The sequence below is a fragment of the Erinaceus europaeus genome, chromosome 11, assembly GCF_950295315.1.
Source record: "Erinaceus europaeus chromosome 11, mEriEur2.1, whole genome shotgun sequence".
Taxonomy (NCBI): Eukaryota; Metazoa; Chordata; class Mammalia; order Eulipotyphla; family Erinaceidae; genus Erinaceus; species Erinaceus europaeus.
In genome coordinates this window covers 100,698,756-100,721,646 of record NC_080172.1, presented here as the reverse complement: position 1 = coordinate 100,721,646, position 22,891 = coordinate 100,698,756, and the positions used below count along the sequence as shown (strand labels likewise).

The 22,891-nt window shown below is 35.5% G+C and overlaps 1 non-coding gene across 1 annotated transcript; it reads left to right on the top strand.

Annotated features, from left to right (window-relative positions):
* Positions 1-2,867: 2,867 nt before the first annotated feature.
* On the top strand, positions 2,868-3,056 carry LOC132541516 (U2 spliceosomal RNA). Its single transcript, XR_009552677.1, has one exon. It is a non-coding gene; the product is annotated as a U2 spliceosomal RNA (small nuclear RNA).
* Positions 3,057-22,891: the final 19,835 nt, after the last annotated feature.

The following is a 22,891-nucleotide window of genomic DNA, read 5'->3' as shown; positions in this document are numbered from 1 at the left end:
GTTGGTTCAGAAATGCTTTAAAGATGGATTCCTTATGCCATGTCAAGTTGATCTGGACATAGCACAAGGAAGCAATGAAGAAACAATAAAGTGAAACAACTGTATTAAGGGGAAAACACTAAATATCAAGGGATAATTAGAATAAAACAGTTATTTATAGAGTGGTTTATAGTAGAGAATATTTTCATAAATGTCAGATATAATAGTAGATATGATCAAAGTGAACCTTACCTAGAGAGAATTTAGTGTACACCTCCAAATAATAGACCCACACCCTATGTATTTAGGCAGAATAGACAGGTGGAGCCTCTAGGAAATCATAAATATAATGCAATGTAAAATTGATTAGTTTTAGGTCAATACACTAAATAAATTAACAGCAATAAAAAATAATGGCTCATTCATAGGACAGAAAGCTGAAGACTCATCTTTGCATGATTATAAGTAATAAACAAAGATGGTTCTGTCAATTTTCTGAACAGTGTTGGAATATCTATGAAAACATTTCTAGTCACATTAAAGTGTGGGAATCTGGTGGTGGGAACTGTGTGGAAATGTATTCCTTTTTTTTCTTTATTGGGGCATTAATGTTTTACAATTGACAGTAAAATACAATAGTTTGTACATGCATAACATTTCCCAGTTTTCCACTTAACAATATAATCCCCACTAGGTCCTCTGCCATCATGTTCCAGGACCAGAAACCCTTCCTTCCACCCACCCCAGAGTCTTTTACTTTAGTGCAATAAACCAAATTCATTCCAAGTTCTGCTTAGCGTTTTCTCTTCTGATCTTATTTTTCAACTGCCTGTGAGTGAGATCATCCCATATTCATCCTTCTGTTTCTGACTTATTTCACTCTTATCTCACAATCTTGCTGATCATTATTAAATCACTAAAAAAGAAAAAAAGTGAAGGACAAGGGAGTTAGCCTATTGGTTATGCCAAATACTTTCATCCCAGGTTTCACCATAAACCAGAGTTGAGTAGTACTCTGGCTAATAAGTAGTAATGAAAAATAAAGATACATGTGAAGGAACCTGAAAAAATACTTTATATGATATATAATATAAAATTTTATATTATATATATATAAATGTAAATCTATTAATAAGGAAGAATTCTATACATAATGGATATGAGATTTACACCTCTGAAATTAAGAGAAAGAGATGACCGAGGACAGACATTTCCTATTAAAAGCATCAAGGGTCCAGGTGGCAGTGAACCTGGTTGCATGCACATGTTACCTACTGAAAGTGACAAGATCTAATATTAAAATACTTTTTGAAGAAATTTTCATAAATTAGAAATAAAAGTGTTTACAAGAACTGATGATAAACTTGAACATGTTTCTGAGGTATTCAGGAAATTAACTACACCAATTATTTCTACAAAATATTCATCATGCAAAGACTCATCATTTCTAATTTTAAGCAGGTATTTTATCTTACAAAGTTCACTTATTGGGATTTTAGTTTCATAGATTTCAGAGAGGTGTATTAAATTTGCTTTTACCGATTGGTTTGGCGACTGCTATGGAATAAGCCAAAAATTTAGGCTCATTGTCTTATATTGCCTTGAAATATGCTAAAATTGGGAGAATGATTATGGCTAGTCACAAGTTCATCTCCTCACCCTGCTCTTAAGTATTAGGCTTTGTAACTAGATAGCCTGCTTGTAAGGCAGCTATATACAGTTGCTATTTATTCCTGTGTAGATGCTTTTAGTTCCTGCATGTCCACTTAATTACTCAAGACTACATCTTCCAGAAAGATCCAATGTCCTTGAATCAAGGGAGATAAGATCATGAGATGTTCATTCATGAAGCCCCATCATAGCATATAATGGAACTGAGCAGTGCTATGGTCTTGTCCCCCCCTCATAAAAATACATATATTTAAAAATTTTATTAAGAACTAAGGTCTTAACTCCTTAGTACTATAAAACCTACCTCCAACAGCCCTTGCAGCAACCCCTCTTTGCTTATTCTGCTCCCAAGTACAAAGGCTTCTTAAATTTCTGCACTTCCTCCATGCATCCTGAGCACCTGTGAATCATCAACTACTATTAGCTGTCCACCATTAGTTGTTTGGCTATCACCACAGCCCTTGGATGAAAATGTTTCCTCAACAATGGGTTGAAAAAAAGACTATAAAAATAAAGAAACACATTTACTTTTGTATAATATAAATGTATCTGCAGGTAGGTATGTTAATTAATATCATTATATATAGAGGAGATTTCAGCTTATTTTCTAATTTGTGATTACTGTTTAGAAACACATTTGATTTTAATTCATAATTCACATTTTATAAATGAACATATGAAGACACAGTCTATATATGACACCAAGGTATTTATAGAGCAAATTATGGAGACGAGCTAAGATGGCAGGACTCACTGCAAGGCCTGTTGTTTCTATAATATTGTATTTTCAAGTAATATACAGATCTAAGACTTCATTGTGATAATTATTCAACAACAAAAATATACTTCATATTTCTTCTATTTTTCATTGGAAAACTTCATGACATCTTTATCTCTCTTTTTTCATAACTGAGAAAAGGATGTTTTACTGGATGTTATCTTAGGGATACAATTTTATAATTCACTCGAAATATGGACTAATGTGCCCTTTTCAACATTATTAGTGATAAAGCGAATTGGAGTTTGATTTTTGTTAAAAATGATTGTTTCATAAGATTTCATTATAGATAAAGTTCAGAAGTATCATTGTCAAGATCATACCTATCATAGTATCACTGATAATATCATTGCCAAGATCATACCTTTAATGGTACATATTTTAATAATGGCTAGAATATCATATCAACAACCAGTTAAGAAAATAAAGTTAATTTTGAACAGATTCTTGATACTTTGGTCAAGATCATGTATAGTATCAATTCTTGTCACCATAATATGTGATATGACCTTTATCAGAGGGAAATATATTAAATGGATTTCTGAAATTCAGAGATGGATTTAAAATTTACTCTGTCCACTCTAGCTTTTTAAAAACATTTATTTATTTTTTTAATAAGGGAGATATAGAGAGAAAGATACACAGAAAGAACAGAGCACTGTTCAGCTTTGGTTCATGCTTAGTAGTGGGGATTAAACCTCAGGTAGCAAAGCCTTTTCCATAACCATAATGATAAGTCTTCAGCCTAACTCTACCTAATAATAGCTACTGAAGTTCTTGTAAGAATTGTACAATTGGAAAAAGGAATTTCAGAGACAGAGCTACAGAGTAGCATCAGCTATGGTTCTCTCTTCTCCTCTCCCTGGTCAACTAGGAATATGAAAGAAGGTCACCTGATACCACAACAAGACAATACTAGGGCTGCTTTGGGAATCCACCAAGTCACTGGTGATTGAAAATATATGTAGCTCATAGACAGAGAGTGATGTCTCTCCTAGACCTTGCTCTTGGTCAGGAGTGAGTGATTAAACTAAAAAAAAAAAAAAAAAAAAAAAAAAACTACTTATAGGTAAGAAACCCTCAAGAAAGCATAGTCTACAGTGAAGAAAAATAACAAAAGAGATGTTAACAGCCACTGTGCTTCAACTCCAAGACTGAGACAATATTGAAACAATGTTAATTTCAACAATTGTGAGCTCTTTAAGTACCTTACCTAGACACAGATAAATCCAGGCAAGAGTGATCAGTGGGTTAAAAAGTAGAGTGAGGGACCTCATAACACACTATATATAATGGTTAAAACAAGAAGAAACATTGGAGAAATGAACTAGGACAAAATCCCTGCTAAACTCCCCCAAAGGTAGAAGCACATAAGAATGACAATATCCAAACATTAATTGAGCCATTAGTCACAGTGGTGAGGAAAGAGTTTGAAACATCATCAGAAATGTGGAAACAACAAATGAGACTATGAAAGAAAGCACTGTCTCCAGGCAATTAGAGAGCTGAAAGCTGAAATAGCTAAGCTAAGAGCACAACTTATTGAACAAGCTAATACAGTAACAGAACAGGATAATAAAATAGCTGAGCTATAGAAAGCAACAAATACTGGAGAGGTTGTGGGAACAAAGGAACCCTCCTTCACTACTGGTGGGAATGTAAATTGGTCTAGCCCCTGTGAAGAACAGTCTGGAGAACTCTCAGAAAGCAAAACATGGGTCTACCCCATGACCCCGCAATTTCTCTCCTGGGAACATATCTTAAGGAACCAAACATACCCATCCAAAAAGATTTCTGTATACCTATGTTCATAGCAGCATAATTTGTAATAGCAAAAACCTGGAATCAACCCAGGTGTCCAACAACACATGAGTGGCTGAGCAAGTCACGGTCTATAAACACAATGGAATACTACTCAACTATTAAAAATGGTGACTTCTTGGATGGAGCTTGAAGATATCATGTTAAGTAAAGTAAGTCAGAAACAGAAGGATGAATATGGAATAACTCCTCACAGGCAGAAGTTGAGAAACAAGATCAGAAGAGAAAACACTACACAGAATTTGAACTGGAGTTGGTGTATTGCACCAAAGCAAATGACTCTGGGGTGAGCGGGTGGGTGGGACGGATCAGGACCTGGAATAGGATGGCAGAGGACCTAGTAGAGGTTATATAGTTATGTGGAAAACAGAACTGTTATGAATGTACAAATTATCATATGTACTGTCGACTGTAAACCATTAATCCACAATAAAGTAATAATACAAATAGAAATAGAACAGAAAAACAAAACTTACAAAGTAAAAATGATATAAGAAATGAATTGTACAATTGTTTTGGTGGAAATACAAATACAAGTAGAAAATTAATTTTACAAGCTTTGATAAGAAGAGAACTCCCATGATATTAGTTGGGTAGAAAGCACATGTCATTCCTGGTTTTTATTTTTCCTACTTTACTTTTACCATGAAATTTATAAAGAGTAACAAATTATCAGGATTGTTTATCAAAGGGAGTCAATCATTATAAGTCATCCCACTTATAGATGAGATTCTTTGGGGTGATTTCTGAGAAAGGCAGATATATTGATGAATCAGTTTATATTATCAATGCATTACAAGTCAAATTCAAGTCAGTTTAGATTATTAGGCATATATGATTCCATATAAGGTTTTCCTCTGTGAACCACTTATCCTACCTTATGAAAACCATATCTATTTAGAAATTTCACAGAAAGAATATTATACAAATAAATACATACTTGCTTCTTGTATACCCTCACATGTTCTAGTGGAGGATTTTTATGTACTCACCTATTCTAAGTTCAGGTATTTAAATGTTTTTTCCCCTGCATACTTTTCACAGAAAATAAAGTAAATGTTAAAGTGTACTATTTGATTAAAAACAGTAATGCATTCTACACATCATAGTATTTTTTCTTCAAATATGTTTACAACCCCTCATATATAATATTTTATCAGTTTTTAGTTCTTCATGATCCTTCCTTATTTTCTTTTCTTGAAATAGATTTTCTAACTTCTCTAAGAAGATTATTCCCATCACGCTGCTAGTTTCCTTCACACCTGGGACTAAAAAAAGGTAAAGAGGGGGGTGGGAAAACAGCATAATGTTTATGCAAAAAGACTTTCTTGTCTGAGAGTCTGATGTCCCAGGTTCAATCCCTAACATAAGCATAAGTCAGGGTAGAGTAGTGCTCTTATCTCTCTTTGTTTCTCTCTCTATGCCTCACATCTCTGTCTGGAGGAAAGGAAAGAAAAAAAAAGAAAAGTTAAAGGACCTGGAAGCTCTGGAGTTGCAATCGCACTAAGCCTCAGCTATAATCCTCTCAACATTAAAAAGCAGAGGAGTACTTTGAGTATCTACAGTAGGAATATAATGCCCTTTGTCAGTTAAAACATACGTATAAAATTTATCTAGATTCTTTTAAATATACTCATCATTGTGCTTATTTTCACATTAAGGTAGTCATTGGAGGGAGTCGGGCAGTAGCGCAGCAGGTTAATTTACGTAGCGGTAAAGGGGAAGGATTGGCAGAAGGATCCTGGTTCAAGCCCTCAGCTCCCTACCTGCAGTCGTTTCACAGGCGATGAAGCGGGTCTGCAGGTGTCTGTCTTTCTCTCCCCTTCTCTGTCTTCTCCTCCTCTCTCCATTTCTCTCTGTCCTATCCAACAATGATGACATCAAATTAAAACAACAATAAAACAACAAGGGCAACAAAAGGGAAAATAAATCATAATAAAATAAAATCAAATAAAGTAGTCATTGGTATCCCACTTCACTTCTTTTACTATATGATTTTACTTTGAACATCTTACTTTCTTCCATCTTATTTTTGTTTCAATTGTTCAGTGGTGCCTTGAATTATACCAGAACATCCTTTCAGTAATCAAGGTCAATAGGAATCTCTAGTATTAATAAGTCCTATAAAGTCTTTGCTGCATGCCACTCCATAGGGCAAACTAGACACTATTTTATTGACTAGTCTTTCCTAAGGGGACCTTGTAGCATTTGCAATTTTTGCCCTAGTGTCTGGTAGCAGAGACCTCAACTGCTCTTTTAATCAGAACTAGAATCAGCAATTAACTTACAACAGTAGATGGTGTGTGTCTTAGAAATGAGGCAATGTAATCTTTTCTCATTATTTCTTGTGGGAAAATTGCTTTTGACATAGGTACTTTTCAGGTTGCTCACACTCTTTGAAAAAAATGACGATTTAGCTTATATCACTTAGTACATGTATTTCAACTTCACATGTAATCATAGTTCAGTCTATCTGTACCAATTCTACACTAATTTTGGTTGTATTGCTTTGCTATGCCTCTATGGTTTTTCCCTATACATATTTCTACCATATTACCTTATCACAATGTTACAATCATCTATTTCCTTAAAAAAAATCTTTAGAGATTAGAAAGCTTTTATCTTGATAAACTAAGTTTCCAGAAAAACGAATAATGACTTTTCATTAATAACAGCATTTCAGATCAACCTTAAGAACAAGGTAATTTATTTTATTTTTTTATTTATTTAAAAAAGGAGACATTAATAAGACCATAGGATAAGAGGGGTACAATTCCACACAATTCCCATGACCAGAATTCTATATCCCATCCCCTCCCCTGATAGCTTTCCTATTCTTTAACCCTCTGGGAGTATGGACCTAAGGTCATTGTGGGATGCAGAAGGTGGAAGGTCTGGCTTCTGTAATTGCTTCCCCGCTGAACATGGGCGTTGACTGATGGATCCATACTCCCAATCTGCCTCTCTCTTTCCCTAGTAGGGTGGGGCTCTGGGGAAGTGGAGCTCTAGGACACATTGTTAGGGTCATCTGTCCAGGGAAGTCTGGTTGGCATCCTGATGGCATCTGGAACCTGGTGGCTGAAAAGAGAGTTTTAACATACAAAGCTAAACAAATTGTTGAGCAGTCATGGACCTAAAGGATGGAATAGTGCAGATTAAGTGTTGGGGGGTACTCACTGCAGACTATTGTGTACTTTTGCTTTCAGGTATATATTTTGCCCTAGTTTATGGATATGTGTGAACATATGCTCTATCTCACTGGACCTGGTCTATATCTAGGTTTCAGGACTTTGTTAGGAAGTGAACCACCTGGAATGGAATTAGAGAATACTATGAAAGGAAAGGTCTCATCTGAGTAATGAAGCTGAAGGGTTGTCATTACACACCTGAAGTCTCTGGACACTGTCTGAAGTGAAGCATGCTGAGATGGCACACATTGTGTTGATTAGGTTGGGATCTGTGAATGCAATATTATTTGATATGAATTGAGAGAAGCATGCAGGAAAGTGTGCCCCACCTCATGGTTCCAGGACTGGGGGAAATATAGGCTCTATAGTGGAAATGTGAGGTTCCTGCTGTCTTAGGGTTCAAGAAGATAGTAGATAGTTATTGTTATAATCACATTATTTGGTTATTGGGTTACCTTAGAAAAACCCCTTTGTTAGGATTTTGTATAATCCCCAACATTATTTGTATATAGCTGTGCAACCAGTTGCTTCTGTTCTCCCTGGTCTAGGCTTTTGAGAGAGTCAACATATCAAAGACCCAGCCTATGTATTAAAAAGACTGAGTCTGTGCTTTAAAAAGTTTGAGACATACAATCAATTTTTCCCCTCATATTAATTAAATAATGATCTATCTGACTACACATTAATAGGAGTGAACATAAACACCATTTCCACCACCAAAAGATTGTGTCCCATCCTACCCCCACTCCCGCCGCCCCAGGAAGTCAACTCCTACTCCAGATTTAGTCAAATACTGCTTTTATTTATTTACTTCCCCTTTTGTTGCCCTTGTTGTTTTTATTGTTGTATTCATTGTTGTTGTTACTGATGTCATTGTTGTTGGATAAAACAGACAGAAATGGAGAGAGGAGGGGAAGACAGAGAGAGGGAAAGACAGAGAGACACCTTCAGACCTTCTTTACCGCCTGCGAAGGGACTCCCCTGCAAGTAGGGGCTGGGAGCTCGATCCTGAATCCTTAAGCCAGTCCTTGTGCTTTGCGCTCATGTGCTTAACCGGCTGTGCTACCTGCCAACTCCTGAAGAAGGTAATTTATACACAACGAAGAGAGCCTAGAACATAGTAAGTTCTCAGTAAGTATTTGATTAAATTTCTAATAATTCTTATTTAAAACATATATTTTCTAATATTTGGGGTTCAATTTTTACATTATTCACAAAACACTCAAAGACATACTAGATTTTAAGATTAATATTTTTCTCTTTTTACAGATGAGAATTGATGCAAGAAAGAGTGAATGTTTTAAAGGGAACAGAAGCAGGATGTGGTGGTTTCAATGAGTCTAACCTAAGCTGTCTGGATTCTAAATTTATGCTTGGAAAATAACTTTATGAGAAAGTCAACTTCTATAGGAAGAAATGACTTACTAATGAAAAGTTTTCACAAACAAAAGAAAGAACTGTGTGTACTTGATGCAAATTACTGACACTAGATCAAGATACAAGTCTCATAGGCAGTATGAGAGGTAAATTCATACTTACAAATGTGTTTTCACCAAGTTTTTCATGTAAAAACACTGCCTTTCATTTTTCCAGAGAAGCTTAAGTATATGATGCAGTCTTTTCATATTTTATATTTGGAATTAGAAGACCCAGTATATCATAAATAATGGTGAAGATATTTTCAATTTCTTTCTTTTTCTGTTTCCTCTCTTTCTCTCTCTTTTTTTTTTTCTAGAAACAGAGAAATTGAGAGGGAATGGGAAGATATAAAGGGAGCGAGAAAGAGAAACATTTGCAGCCCTGCTTCACAGTCTGTGAAACCTGGAGTTTGAACCAGGTTTTTTGTACATTATAGAATAAAGATGTACATAATCAAATTACTATTATTATTATTATTATTTTAATATTTATTTTATTTATTTATTCCCTTTTGTTGCCCTTGTTGATCAAATTATTTTATTAACAAATAGTCTTTTAGGTCTTACGAGACTTGGAATAAAGGCCATCAGAAATTATTCAATCAGTGTACTCTCAAAACAATGATCTCTCAAACAGTGGATGAATACTAAATTTTACTACTACTCATTTCAAACTTTTCATATCGCTAGCATCTTGAAATAATTCATAATATTGCATTAAGAGGCATTGAAAAATATACTATGCACAATCGTAAACTTTATAATGTATCTCGTAATACTTTAATGAGATAAAGGGAGTGAAATTTATAGCAAATAAAAAATGGGATTTGATACACTATGTACTAAACAGGCATGCACATGTTCCCATTAAGCATCTACTGATCAAAAATACTTAGCAGAATGGATACATTTACTGCATAGTGTTCTAAGAAAAGACAGTAACACTTTCAATTTTAGAAAATACTGGAAGATAATTTATCACCAGAATATACTATGGAATAGTTCTTGTTCTTCTATTCTCTTTTCATGCTTCTCTTCTCTTGCTGAAGGAAGCCAGCTAAGCTAGATTGAACTGCACAAAATCATCATTGCCCAAGTGAAAGAAATCCCAAGAATCTCTTCACCAGATACTTGCGCACACCACCCTGGGTAATCCTTCTTACAACTAACAGAATACTAGTTTTTAAAAAAAATCCCTTTATTCCCTCTGGAGAAAGATTTTAAATCAACACACAGCCCCATGCTATGCATTTATTTACTTGTGTGTGTATTTATTTATTTATTTATTTATTTATTTATTTATGTCCTTTGCTCAGGCTTCACCACTAAGAGAATATTTAGAATGAGAGGGACAGTTGAAATGAACACTGATGCACAAGAACAAATAAATGGATAATGAAGTTGTGGTACATATGCCCAATGCAATACTATGCAGCTATGAAAAATGATGAAACCATCTCCTTTACCATATCTTGGACAGAACTGTAAGGCATCCTGTGGAGTTAGATAAGCCAGCATGAGAAGAGCCAATACTGAGTGATTTCATTCATCAGTGGAACTTAGGAAAGGAGGACAATGAGTGAAAACGTAAGGTGAAACATGGACTGGGTGTGGTGTATTGCACCACAGCAAAGAACTCTGGAGAGAAAGAGATGCTGTGGAAGGTGGCGAGGTCTTGGTGTATTATGGGGAAGGGGACCTAGGATAGAGATATGCGTGTTTTTTAGACATTTAAACACTTATCATGGGAATAGGAGGGTGTACCTATGTGTCAGCAACTGAATTAAAATATTAATACTCTAATAAAATGTACTAAAAAGAGAAAGAGAAAAAGTGACAGAGAGAAAGATTCTACAGTACCACAGTACCAGTTCTTGCAGTGCAATGGGCCAAGCTGGAACTTGGCTCATGCACTGGACAAAGCAGGCACACTATTTAGGTGAGCTTTCTTGCCAGGCCCTTTTCACTATACTTCATCACAATTTAACTCACTTTCACTTATTAGTTGTTTGCTCATTTAAAAAAAATATTTTTATAGGATATAGACAAAGAGAAATCAAGTGGGAGAGGGAAGATAGAGAGAACAAGAGAGAAACATATGCAGCACTGCTTCATCACTCATGAAGTTTTCTCCCTGCAGATGGGAAGTGGGGCTTCATGCATGCTGAGATGTGTGCTTAATAAGGTGTGCCTTATTAATAAGGTGTGGCACACTGTCCAGCCACCCTGGTCTAGCCAATTTTCAAAAGGAAATTTTTGTCTCCGGGGAAGCAAGCAGCCCAAAGGAACTATAACAGATCAAGGTTAAAATAATGTGTTGTTTTGCTGGTATCAGTTCTACCCTAGAGGTTTCTTATATATTTTTTAATATTCATTGATTTTCCCTTTTGTTGCCCTTGTTTTGTATTGTTGTTGTAGTTATTATTGTTGTTATTGATGTCATCATGGTTAGATAGGACAGAGAAAAATGGAGAGAGGAGGGGAAGACAGAGAGGGGGAGAGAAAGACAGACACCTGTAGACCTGCTTCATGGCCTGTGAAGCGACTCCCCTGCAGGTGGGGAGCTGGGGGCTCGAACCGGCATCCTTACTCCCGTCCTTGTGCTTTATTCCACATGCACTACCGCTTGACTATACTAGACGTTTTAACAGAGGTTTTACTAGAGGTTCTATACTGAGGTTTTACCATTCCAGGATGACTTTTCTAGAAAGACAGAGACAAAGATGCAGAGGAGTGTAACCTATCAACCTACAACTTATCCATTACCTATAAATTATTTCTAGCTTGCCTTCAACCAAATGCACAAATGCACTCAATGTGCAGTTAAAATTGGTGCTCTGGGTGAGTCAGAGGGAATTTGGATCATTGATACTGGGACATGTAGATCACCTTCAGATGGAATGGAGTATTCAGAGTTCAGACTCACTTTGAGATAGTTCAGGGGTTAAAGGTTTAATAAACTCCTGGTCTCAAGACCAATAATTTCATCTTTAATTTTCTGTCAAAGTATATTTCACAATTAAACAATTCTAAAAACCTGTTGTAAATGGGGGATATTTAACTACTTTTAAATTGAATTCTTAAATGTGTCTAAAATAATAATTCTATGAGTTTAACTGAGTGAAGCAGTATATGTATTTACTTGCATAGACTATGGTCCCAAGTGAAAATGTTTCAAAGGAAGCTCTTGCAAAGGTTAATAGAGGTAGGAGACTGAAGGAAACTACTCTGAAACATTTCACTAAAAAAAACTAATAGAAATCAATGATTTGGTTATTTTCTTAAACATACTTGCTTTGAGATTGTTTAATCTGACATAATCTTGTTAGAGAAGCTTTTGTTTTCCTATTTCTCACAATATGAAAAGTTTAATTTTCCTACTTTACCAGGAATCATTTTCCTACTTATGCTGAGGCCAAAATGTGTATATAAATGTGACTACATAGGGAGATGAATACCTTTATTTGAGAGTAGAATCGGATGTATAATGAGCACTGAAATAAAAGTAATAATGAATTGAAAAACCTGTGTACTTAAATGTGTGTTTCCCATTTCTGACTGAAAATGCTGCTCAAATGAAAGCCAATTTTCTTTTTATGAACTGAACTCATAATTAGGAACTTGAATTATAATAGTCATAGAAATGGTAGTTATAATATAGACATATTACATTTGATTAGATTTTGCACAAGGGAAATTTTCCTTTGTATTAACTGGGCATTTAATTCCAACTCTGCAGAAGGTAACTTTGAAATTGTAGGCAATGTACTGTGTTCCACTTAGGTACTCAGACCCAGTCATGGCAACCCACAGAGCATCAGGGCCAGTGGCTAAAGGCTATTTGACTTGAAAATTATCATTTCAATGTTTCTGAGTTTTATTTTAAATTCTAGTTTAATAGTGCAGTTGTATTGTCCATGCCATAAATCCGGAGGGCAGGATTTGCATTTAGAATGCTATAAAATACACTGCTCCTTCGGGTATACTACGAGGGTACCCTATAACAATTCACATAAATCAAGATAAGAATACTAAAAGCAAAGCTATTTGATTAGGTACTAAATTCAAAACATTACAAGATTGTGGTCTAACAGCCACCAGGAACTTAAGTCATCCTGCATCGATAGCATTGTCTTGTGTGGAAAATTAAAATGACAGTTTTAAGAGATAAAGGCAATCTTGTTTCTATTGAGCTTTAGGGTTCTTGCCAGTTTATCTCAGTTATGAGGTGTAATACAATATTATATACACATCTACTATAAGCAGTCAGACTTTTATAGACATGCCAGAAGGGTACCATTTGTTGTAGGGAAAAAGAAAAAAAAAAGAATTACAACCATTTGAAAGTTCGATGATTTACCCTAACATGGGTATACTTTTTCTCCACATTTTCTACCTTCTCAAATTCTCATGAGTAACAACAAGAAATCTCACCATTAGAATGACCAGAGCAATTGTGTAAGACTTTCTGAGGTCCGAAACTGTAAGCTACCTTTGCTTTTATCATTACCATAGCAAAATAGCAGAATAGTGTACACGTTACAAATAATTAGGCCATTGAAGAGTTAACCTATGTGATTTTCTTTTCAAATTTCTTACAAAAATTTTTTACATATTAGAGTAACCACAAAAAATATTTTCTTCGAACTTCAAATGGTATCTATCATGAGTCTATCAATATCCTTTCCTTGCATACTAAAACAAAAAACATAAACCATTCACCTAGAATGTAGAGTAGCATACTTCTTTTTTTCCAGTATGTCCTCTTTAAAGTTAACATAAGTTTTTCTCATCTTATATTCTGTCAATGACACTGCTGAGGGCCTGATCCTTTTTAATGTGTAGTAGATGCTGGGCAAGTAATAGCATTCCTTTCCTATCAACTTTTACAGCTTTTATATAGCCAGCACACCCCATTGAAACTCATATTCATTCTATACATACTCACTTTTAGTGATATTTCTTTTTTGTATTCCCTCTTATAATTAGGGAGAAGGCCCCGAAGGGCCCAATTAGCCAACATGTGAATGTAATTATAACTCTTGACTTTTCTGTTTTTTCTCCTTGTATGTATGTCTCTGCAGAATATAGCATAATCTACGTGAGAGAAAAATTTCAACCAGAAGTAAATTACATACTGAGCATTTACCTTAATTTATGATGAACATTTATCATGGATGCCTAAGAGACACTGATTTCTTTCACCTACATTAAGGGCAGTAGAAAATGAGGAACGGTCTTAAGTAGTGAAATTCCTCTTGCATTTGGAAGTTGAACTAAATAAACATTCAAACTTCTATGCCTGGTCAACTCAATTCCTACTTACCGCCAGAGAAATTCATAATAGGAGTTAATTTGAGTGGTGAATTAGTAAAGTAAGTGTGATAAAACAGTGTTTTAGAGAGGACAGTTTACAGCTACAGGACATAAAGTTTGGGGGAGAGAATTAAGACTGTAGAGTTCTAGTGTTAATTCTAGGCTCAAATGTCTCAATTGTGATGTTCTATGTAAAGGCTACTCCAGGAATTAACAACTAACACAAGTAACAATATCCTTTCTGATTTAACAGCTTCTTTCTGTTGAGTCATTTAAATGTGGTTCCAAAGCGTAGTGAATTTCCAGAGACCGTATTTCTCATAATAAATAATCCATTTTAAACATATTTTTGGAATTGCATCTCAGACATATTGAATATAAGTACATGGCCAAACAAATTTTTGTATTATGTCTTTGCATAGCCTACATGGATGATGTATTAATATTAGCATCCTGTGTCCTCAAGGTCACTTTGCAAATTATTGTCTTAACCTAAGATGTGTCTTTCACATAGTAAAGTTAGGTGATATCCTCTAGAGGCATTAAATGTGGCTTTTTACCTCAAGAGCTTTTGTACTCATTCTCTTGTTTTTGTTGTCATTTATAATCAGCTATTCTAATGTGTTACTATCTAACCTACTTGCTCAGATCTTAGTCCTATTTTGTCGGCCTTAGATAAATTATAATGATAATATTCAGTAAGAAGTAACATCATTTAACTACATTATCACAATAAATCCTCATAACTCTTGAAACCAGACTTTATTGCAACCCTCACCTGACAAATGTGCAGATAAAAGCTTTCAAATATACAAGTCTTAATGCAGATGAAGAGTTGGTTGGGGTCTCCGTTCTGTAGATAGCTAGTAGGCATACTTAGTTATATTCCAAAAGGCCTGTGGCTATACTAGTTTGCTTTTTTTTTTTTTTTTCCTGAGCTTGAAATCTGATATGCAGGTAGATCCAAATTATTGTCTGGGGAGATGATGCCATGGCTGGAAAAAGGACCAGAAAGCTAGATCAGGGAAGAGAGTAGCTCCCAAATATGGGAAAGGTGTATAAATATTGTTGAATCTAAACCCCATTGATTTGATGGGATCTGGGGACCAAATTCAGCTTAGGACCCTGTGTGACCTCTGCATCCCTGTAGTTCCTAGTTCACATTTTGTGGTCATGAATAGGAACACTCCAAGCTGCCTTTGGAATATAACTAAAATTTGCCTACTAGCTATCTACAAAACGGAAACCCCCCCCCCCCCCAAACTCTTCATCTGCACTATTTCAGCCTTTAGGTTCATGATTGGTCAACAATTTGTTTGGCATTATATGTTAACACTCTTTTCAGCAACCAGGTTCCATGATGCCAGCCAGACTTGACTGAAGAGACAACTCCACCAATGTGTCCTGGAGCTCTGCTTCCCCAGAACCCCACCCCACTAGGGAAAGAGAGAGGCAGGCTGGGAGTAAGGATTGATCTGTCAATGCTCATGTTTAGCAGGGAAGCAATTACAGAAGCCAGACCTTCAACCTTCTGCATCCCACAATGACCTTGGGTCCATACTCTCAGAGGGTTAAAGAATAGGAAAACTATCAGGGGAGGGGATGGGATACAGAGTTCTGGTGGTGGGAATTGTGTGGAGTTGTACCCCTCTTATCCTCTGGTTTTGTCAATGTTTACTTTCTATAAATAAGTTATTAAATAAATAAATAAATGTGGAAAAAAAACAGAAACAAATATACAAGTCTTAGGACCCTGGTGGTGGTGTACTGGGTTAAGTGTATAGTACAAAGTGCAAGGACCCATCAAGGATCTTGGTTCAAGCCCCAGGCTCCCCACCTGCAGAGGTGTCTACCTCACAAGCAGTGCAGTAGGGCTGGAGGTGTCTCTCTTTCTCTCTCCCTCTCTATCTTCCATTCCCTTCTTAGTATCTCTCTGTCTTATCCAACAGGAACAGTGGATTTATAGTGCAGTCCCTGAGCCCCAGCAATAAACCTAAAAACAAAACAACAAACAAACAACAAAAATAACAAAGATACAAATCTTAAACTGTAGAACAGCTTTTAATCTTGGTCTTCTGATTTCAAAACTGGAAATATTTATCATGACCTACGGGAAAAAAATTACTATCACTTTGTGAGGAAAACTATATATATATATATATATATATATATATATTTTTTTTTTTTTTTTTTTTTTTTTTTTTCTACAGAAAGGTTTCTCCTCTGCAGTCTTCATTCCCTGGGCTTTGGTCATCTGATTAACTCATGTGTTGTCTCTGAATTTCTTCCTACTACTGTTTTCACATAAATTTTACATTTCCATGAGGGATGAGCTCCATCCAGCCCACAGAACATAAATCATCTGGTCTGGCCCTAGGAAGACAATTGCAGGTGGGGTTCAATATTCAACAGGTGCTTATTTTTTGTATGAGCTACAAATAATGTTATAAATATCCAAATGGCCCTTAGCTAGAAAAAGGTTTTCCACCATTGCCTTACATTAACTACCCTTAATCAGCATTTTTTTTTTTTTAGTAGATGAAGAATTTATATAGAAAGAAAAGGCTGAGACAATTCACAGTCATTCATCTGGAGAAAAATTATCATTTTAAACAATGTCTGAATTTATTTTGCCCTATGGATCTTAAGAAAGGAATTATATTTATAATGAGTTCACACATATTGGGACTTACTTTATTTTACCTTCCTCTCGGGAAATTTACTGAATTATTTCTATTTCCTTATCATTAAGTCTAGTTGATGATCCTTCTAGAAATCTGTAGATTCATCATGATGCTTGCTTTCTCTGGTTGTCTAGTGGTTAGGATTCGGCGCTCTCATCATGATGCTTTAAAAAATAATGAAGGCTGTTGGCTTATGGGCTTCTCTTAAGTATTACAGCTGGGTCAGAAAGGTCTCAATCAGTGAGCTGAAGGATTTAATAATAGGAATAAGCAGGGAAAACATGAGAGTAATGAGGCAAAATTAGTGATTTTTAGTCAATCTAGAAATAAATTTAAGTACCAAACCTGCTGAACAACTTAAAAGGGGAGGAACTGACCTTTTTGTGTCAGTGTATCCTTAGGTCAGATTTTATTTACTGACATTCAGTTCAATTAACACCCAATAATAGAGGCATGTCAAAATTATAATAGTCCTGCTATATATTATGTGAAAGTTTGAGATAGTGAAAGATATATGCAAGGACTATGTATAAATTTTCTAGTGAGGATAATATAGCTATTATAACAGGGGATAAAGACAAAAATTTTTCTGCACCAAAATGAAACTCAGCACCATTTCATTTCCTATGACCTTAGAGGATTTTGTCAAGTGAAAAGGACCACTAATTATTAAATATCTGATATTGTGTTGTGCCAATATTTATTTCATGTCTTTTATTTTTAATTTATACTTTAGGGCTACTGACACTGTCTCAGTTTTAGAACAAGATAGCTATCCTCACAAAATTTGCAGTCTAAACCAGATCTAAAAGTAAAATAGAAATACATCAACTAAAATTCAGTGGACATGTTAAATTGATTACAATCCCTTTACAGTTTCATACAATTTCATGTGTGTGTGTGTCTGTATGTGTGTGTGTGTGTGTGTGTGTGTGTGTGTGTTGGGGGGGTTCTGGGAATTTATGTATATATGAGTGCACCATTCTCAGGCTGGCTTTTAAATAATTTGTTTTTCCTTTTTATTTTAAGTACATAATTCATCACAACTCTGTCAGTTATGGAGCTTCCCCTCTGGTACTGTAGTGCACCCATATGGTGTCGGGAGTTAGGGGAACTAAGTCTAGCACCCTGTAAGGCATGCCTAGTGGCTGAAGCTATCTCCTGACCTATATTTATTCTATTCATTATATATATATATATATATATATATATATATATATATATATATATAGAGAGAGAGAGAGAGAGAGAGAGAGAGAGAAGGCAGAGAGACAGAGAGAGTCAATGAGATGCAGCTTCCTACATTGAATTGGGTGCTCAGCTCAAACCTGAGTCAGGCACATGCCAAAGTAATACATTGTCTAAATGAGTTATTTTGCTGCCCCCGACCCTCATTCTTAATTAATAATTAAAGCTCAATAATTAAGAGTTTGTTTTAAATGGCTGACTAGTCACATGCTAAAACCAAATACATACATATATATGTATATCTATATATGTATACATATACACATATAAACTTTGAAAGAATAGGTTCACAATACTGTATGTAAAATTAATGCATAGATTCTAGAGATCACTGATTTAAGAAGTCAGTGAGAAGCCAGATGTTGGTAAACACAGTAAAGCATATACATTGCCATGCGTGAGGAACCAGGTACCAGAAGGAAGCTTCAGAAGTGGTGGAGCAGTGCTGCAGATGTGTCTATTTTCTATGCATTTATATGTCTATATATCTATCTTCCTCACATTCTCTTCAAAAGGAACATGAGAGAGAGAGGGGAAAAAAACAGAGGGAGAGAGACCTCTGGAAGTAGTGGAGTAGTTATTCAGTCACCAAGCCCCAATGGTAACCCTGGTGGCAAAATAAATAAACAAAGAAATAAACAAAGACTGAACAAATTGGAAAAGGCACATAAATAAAAGCACATGCTGACTAGAGTTAAGAGTTACTTCATAGCTATATGAAAAAAAATGTCAAAGGATATAAAATATGGTGAGGGTGTGTATGATACAGAAAATCCTAAGAAAGGGATTTTTCAAAGTTAACACAATTGCCAAACATTGTGATTATTGCAATAACTATCTATTGTCTTCTTAAACCCTAAGACACCAGGAATCTCCCATTGCGTCTATAGAGCCTATGTTTCTCCCAATCCTGGAACCTCTGGGGTGGGGCTCACTTTCCTGCATGCTTCTCTCAAGTCAGGCCAAATGATATTGCATCCGCTGATTCCAACCTAATCAATGTAACGAGTAACATTTCAGCATGCTTCACCTCAGACTGTGTACAGAGACGTCAAGCATGGATTGCAAACCCTTCACCCTCATCACCCTCATCACCTTTCCTTTCATGGTATTCTCTAATTCTATTCCAGGAGGTTCACTTCCTAACAAAGTTCCACAACCTAGATATAGGCCAGGTCCCACAAGATAAAGCATATGTTCACATGTATTGATAAATTAGGGCAAAATATATACCTGAAAGCAAAAATACACAATAGTCTTTAGTGAGTCAGTATCAAATTCATAATGAAATAGTGTCTACTTAGACTTAGATACGCTCCTCACATACTTCCTATTACAGTTCTCTCACTCACTCCAAAGCTAACCTTAGCAAAGCAAGGACTGAAAAAGTTGAATAAAGGCAAGAGACTGGCAAACTTTAATGATGACTCTTTAGTCACTATCAGGCCATTTCACCAACTGGGGCCCTAATCGGGGAGTCCTGAGACTCCCTAACAGACTTGATGGGCCTAGAATACAAATAAATCCCTCTCTCCATTGTTACTGATCATCTCTATCAGGAACAACAAAATACACCTTTGTGGGCCCCCATAAGACTTTGCCCTCAATGTGGATCAGCAATGGTAGAGAATGTTCCATCCTCGGAAGGGAGGATGGACAACATACTTTATGCTAGACCTGAGGAAGATGGATGGGGCAGCCTGGAATGTTCTTACTCATGACCACAGAATGTCAGCTCAGATCTAGGGGGATATAGAGGTCACACAGGCTCCTAAGCTAATTATGGGCCCCAAGTGATATCAAATTTATGGAGTTTAGAATCAACAATATTTATACCCCTTTCCCATATTTGGGAGCTACTATCTTCCCTGATCCAGCTTTCTGGTTCTTTTCCCAGCCATGACATCAACACCCCAGACAATAATAGGACTAACCTACATATCAGATTTCAGGCTCAGACAACAACAACAAAACACTAGTTTAGTATAGCTACAGGTCCTTTGAAATATAACTAAAATATTCCTACTAGCTATCTACAAAATGGAAGACCCCCTAACACTTCATCTGCATTAGTCCAGCCTTTAGGTCCATGATTGTTTCAACTATTTGTTTGGCTTTTTATATTAACTCTCTTTTCAGCCACCAGGTTCCAGATGCTAGCAGGATGAGACCAGACTTCCCTGGACAGACAACACCACTAATGTGCTGTGGAACTCTGCTTCCCCAGAGCCCTTCCCCACTAGGGAAAGAGAGAGACAGGCTGGGAGTATGGATCGACCTCTCAACCCGCATGTTCAGCAGGGAAGCAATTACAGAAGCCAGACCTTCAATCTTCTGCTTCCCACAATGACCTTGGGTCCATACTCCCAGAGGGTTAAAGTAGGAAAGCTATCAGTAGAGGGGTTGATATAAGGAGGTCTTGTGGTGGGAACTGTGCGAAGCTATACTTATCCTATGCTTTTATCAATGTTTCCTTTTTATAAATAATTTTTTTTAATAAAAGAGTTACTTCATATGGACAAAACAGGTCTAGTCTGATATTTTCAGGGAAACTGCTCACATAAATTTAATTTTAATCTCCCCTTCTTCCATCACCACTTGTCTACACTAATAGTAAAAAAATGTCTTTTTTTAGGAAGTTGAATTTCAACATTAGGCATCTGAACTAGAAATAAAAAGGTGAAACTCAAGTAGATAATGACATTTTTAGGAAAGTCCTAATGAATTAAGATATTATTCTATATAACTTGGAAAATGAAAAGACCCAATTCAGAGAAACAAGGAGAACAAATAATTGCTGGAATCCTGTAGTGCTTAAATCAAAATACTTTATATTTAGAAACTTGTGTTGGGGAATGATTCCCAAGTGTTTTATTCTGTTCCTTGCTTTGTATTATTAATAGTTTATTTCAAAAATATTTTATACAGTGTTCTCAATACATATGAGTGTGCAAAAAATGTGGACACCATGTAAAGATTTCTAAATCAAATTATGAATGAGCAATACACTGCATTTATTATATTGTGAATACAATTCTAAAAGCTGTGGAGAAAATCTACTTATGCCATAACTTATCTCCATTTTGTGGCTTTTATTATTAAAGTTGGTTATGATAGATTCATGATATGATGAATGAAAATAATTCTGATCCACAAATCTCCTCTGAGGTATGGTAAATTGTAATTGTAGAAAAAGACCTAGTATTTCAAAGATAGCTATGACCGCCCCCTTCCATTTTCATTAAAAATGAAGCTTTGTGGCAGATGGGCTTCAAAGATATTTTAAAGATTTAAGTGCTAATGCATGGGAGAATTCCAGTGCAAACAGTTCCTTTAAAGTACTTCAGGGCATGCTGGGCTGTGGGAGGGACCTGGAGAGGCCTCTTTATCTTGCTTAGATCTTTCCATTAATAGAGTACTATAAAATTACCTTCCACATGCATGAGAAAAGTGGTGTTACTGGGAGAAGGTTGATTTCTTCCTGAATTATCTCCCCCTCAACTAAAATTTAGCCAACTGTTCTAAATGAAGACACAACTTCAGCTGCAATGGATGTGATTCTGTTTGGAATTGATTTAATAAATATTGAATATTTTATTCTTTGATAACATATGGCATACAAATGTTGAGAATTTCCCAAGATGTCAGCTTCTCACTGGAATGACAGTCTCCTTCCCCCTTTATAGTGCATAAACAGTGAAAGCTAATCATTTGAAATGGAAAGACAGTCTTTGAATTTTAGAGTGCATTAAAATTTCCACAAAATTTGTTTCTATATATTTTTAAATATATCTATAGGGCAGAGGGATAGTGACGGAGAGACACCTGTTGTCCTGCTTCACCACTCTTGAAGCTTTCTCCTTTGCAGGTAGGAACCAGGAGCTTGAACATAGGTCCTTGAGCACTGTAATGTGTGTACTTAACCAGGTGCACCACTGCCTGGCCCCAGTTTGTTTCTATATTAATGTCTAGTAAAGGTAGTACAAATTCACCATGATCATTTAAAAAAGTATGGTAGTTTTATATGTGAAGTCATTGAAATGGACACATAAGAATAACTATACAGCATGGACATAAAATATAGGAGAATTAGGGTAACCAATATGATAATTTGGCCTAACCATTGAAGCTTATGAAAAAAAAAATACACAGGTAAGGGAGAAAGCATAATAGCCATGTAAAGAGACTAGCAAACCCTCATGTATCACCAAAAATGCGAACTGAGCAATGCTCTGGTAAAAAAACAAAAACACAAAACAAACCAAAAAAAGTGAAAAAAAAAAGAAAAAAAAACAAACAGATAAATCTTACCATTGCTACATTGCTAGACATAGCATTGGTTCTATAATCAAATTCTACTTCACATATGCTTTTTTTAGTTTTGCACACTACAAAAATGTTTATATTACTCTTCTTCGAATATGAGTGATTTCATTAAATTTAAGAATGAGATTTTTAGATATCAGAACTTTTTTTTGGTTTCATTTTTAATCAGAGCACTCCTCATTTTTGGCTTATGATGGTGCTAGGGATTGAACCTGGGATATTTGGTACCTCAGGCATGAAAAACTTTTTTCATAACATTTATGCTATTTAAAATTCATTCCAACTTTTGCCTTTTACAAGGTAACCTTATGTGAATAACAAGTTATTAATAAATCATATTATGTATACAATGTGAAAATAATTGGATGCATACTGTAAAATATTTGTGGAAGTGAAATTCATGATATTTGGAAATACATTTTAGGTGATAAAAATCTACACAATTGTTTGTAATTATTTCTA